Here is a 3,304-nt window from a genome sequence, read left to right as displayed (position 1 = left end):
GTCCTGTATCTTGGCCAGGAACCTCCTGGAATGGTCCGACCTGGCTGACTGCTCCTCCCAGCAGATGTCTGGGTAATTTAAATCACCCATGACAACTACATCCCTTGCCTTAAGTGCCTCTGCAAGCTGGCCCTAAAATTCCCAGTCCAGCTCCTCCCCTTGGCTGGGGGGTCTGTAGTAGACCCCCACCATTAAATCCCTCTCCCACAGCCCTCTTGTATCTTGACCCAGAGCACTTCATCTTGCCCCTCTTACCCCATTTTGCTGGCAGAGGATGTGTAGTGCTCCTTGACATAGAGCGCCACACCCCCACCTTTCCTTCCTTCTCTATCTCGCCTGTAAGGCCTATAGCCCCTAATGCTAACTGCCCAGTCGTGGGATGAATCCTACCAAATTTCTGTAAGGAAAGAAAATGGATTCCTTCCTCTTTCCCCCCCCCCACTACCCTATACTTCTAGGAGCATCCAGGTCAATAAAACATGGAATGGCTTTGGGCGTTGACAGATGTTCAGTTAACGGCATGATGGGATCTGATTCACAATCCCAATAATTATGCATGTCACACGTGTGACAGGATGCACATTTTTGGGATTGTGGATCTGACCCCAATTGTGCCCTACTTGCTAGTGCAGGGGTAGCCTAAGATCCCAGACTCCCTTTATACTAGCAAAGGTGCCCACAATTAATTGATTGTTGGCTGGCTCTGGGGACACGCTGGGCCAGTTCAAGGCTTCAGAGCTGACTGATGATCAGCTGATTGTGAGCTGAACTGGGAATGTACCAGGGCTCATATGGGCTATGCTGTACTTGATTTTGATTACGGAGCAGCGTGGATGGAATAAACTGATCAGTGAGACTATTTTGGTCTCAGATCCCAACTTATTGAACGCTTAAGCAACACCAAAACTCAAAATGGTCTATAAAGCTATTCTTATGCAGGCCTTCCAAGAGATGCACAATGACTCAGCTGACCAGGTATTGTTATGGCATTGGGGTCACAATTACAGTAGTGGGGTGTTGTTTGCTTTTCCAGCTTCCCAAGTGCTGAGCTTCTTTTTTGACTATTTAAGTTTTTACAACTTTTTTCTATATGATTGACAAGCTGCTGTGTATGGTTATGCCACAGGTTCCCACCTATAGTTGTGCCACAGCCCCCCACTGGGTATCCCCCCATTACTTTGTTTACCACATTCTGTCTTTCAGTTTTCTCATTGTTAGGTAGGTCATTTAAGCAGGTCAACCCAAAGCTGCCCTGTTCCCAGCTAGTGCCATTGGTTATATCAAGCCTCATAATGCTGTCAGTTATGGCAAGCCTACAGGTGACGGTATGGTCTCTGTCAGCTGACAATCAATTGACTGGAGCAGCATCAGGACTGCACCAGCACTGTCCATTTGTGCCCTGGTGCAGTCTCTGCCTGCTGCCAATTATCTGGTTATGGGCCAGCAGAGACTACACCAGGGCCCATTAGAGCCCCAGTGTGGTCTATCCAGCCACACATTCATTTTAAGGTGTGACAGAAACCAGACAGTAAATTATTACACACTTTTTGTATGTAATAATTTTGTGGCTGGTTTTGCTTTTTATTGTGCCATTTATTGCATGAATGTGTGGCCAGGTTATACTTTAAATTGTGATTAACTGGTTAATTGCCCCTTAAGTGAAATGGCTGCCAGGACCCTTTGACAGAGAAACTTGCTGATTTACTATATTTGCTCAAATATAAGATGACCTTGACTATAAGATGACCACCCAATAATTAGATTCTATATATGGAAAATGTATAAATTTGTTATAATTTTCCAGGTATATAATCTAATTATTAAAGACTTGCCTTAATTTGTGCTTAATTTGCCCCACTTTGTGCTGCAGCAGGAAAAATAAACCTGGGAAGGTCGGATGGCTCCCTTACCCTCTGCCCCTAAAACTTCTTTTCCCTCTCCCCACTCCCTAATTTCATAGATCTCATGGACATTAGGGGCTGGAAGGGACCTCGTGAGATCGAGTCCAGCCCCTCTTCCATAGGCAGGAAGCTACCTGTGATCAGACCCTGCTCTCCATAAGCGCATGGAAGTGAGGGGCAAATTTGAAAACATTGACAGATGAATTGACACTTTTCTCTTCTTTTTTTTTAAACTGATGCAAGCTTTAGCACAGGTAGTCCATAAATACACTTTTAAGCAGCACTTTGGTACTTACTTACATAGGGTACAAACTATAAATATTATTAGTCCAAAGCCAACAGTTTATGATTTACCATATAGCTCATTAGCCTGGGCCCCAGAAGAGTCAACAATGTTTCAAGCCATGGTGACCCCATAGCTGAGGTCCTATTCCACCTCATGGAGGGAGGGGCCACACCAATTATATGCAAGAGACTGAGAGAGGGGGTGATAGAGGGATTTAGGATGAACTGTTTGGGGGCCTGTTTGGTGATGTTTGCCTGACATTTAAGGCTGATAAAGAAACAGAAATGAATGGCAATGGGGAAAAAAAGGAACAGCTCAGTTGTGGAAGTAAAGAGGAAATAAAAATGTATCTGATGTAGTGGCTCACCATGATGTGAAAAACAGTTGGCATTGAGTGCAATGGGTAGCACCTCAGGCCTTTGCCAAGGTTTCAGTAATCCACACAGATTATGATCGATGTCTTAAGGGCAGAAAAAGAGATTGAAGGAGAGTGAAACGGCAGGCGTAGAAGAGAGAAATGCAAAGCCCAAAACAATGGTAGTGGTGGTTGATAACTGGAAGATGGAAAGAGCAATGAAGAGTGGAAATGAAGGTCTGGAGATAGAGGAGAAGTGGATATAGGTGGAAAAGCAGAAAGAAAAGAAAACAGCAAAGGTGAAGGCAGGAACAACAGCAGAGGCAGCAGCAAAGAAGGTGGCAGTGAGACAGATGAGGCCAGAGGGGCGACAGGAACAGAGGAGAGTGGTAAACAGAGCTGGAGAAGCTAGAAAAGGATCATCGAGAGCACGATGAAAGGTTGGCCCACTGGGAGTGGCACAGGAGACCCCTTGGATGCCAGCTTGATGTGGAGACTATGGACAAGGGCTGGTGATGGGGTTCAGAAGTGATCAATGATAAACAGATATGATTTTGTGGAGAAGGTACTGTTCAAGATATTGGGGGTGCAGACATAACACCTCACCAGCATGACTGCTTTCTCCAACTGAAAGACATGGCAACTGGCTTAGTGAAATGAAGAAGGGTATGAACATTTCCGGGAGAAATATGCAGAGAAAGGGGTGGAGAGGGAAGAATGAAAAAGGTTAAAGTTTGTAGCAGGACAGCAGTCAAGGGAAAA

This window comes from Crocodylus porosus, unplaced genomic scaffold (genome assembly GCF_001723895.1).
Source record: "Crocodylus porosus isolate Cpor-Errol unplaced genomic scaffold, CroPor_comp1, whole genome shotgun sequence".
NCBI classification, from domain to species: domain Eukaryota; kingdom Metazoa; phylum Chordata; order Crocodylia; family Crocodylidae; genus Crocodylus; species Crocodylus porosus.
Note: the sequence above shows the minus strand (reverse complement) of the source record.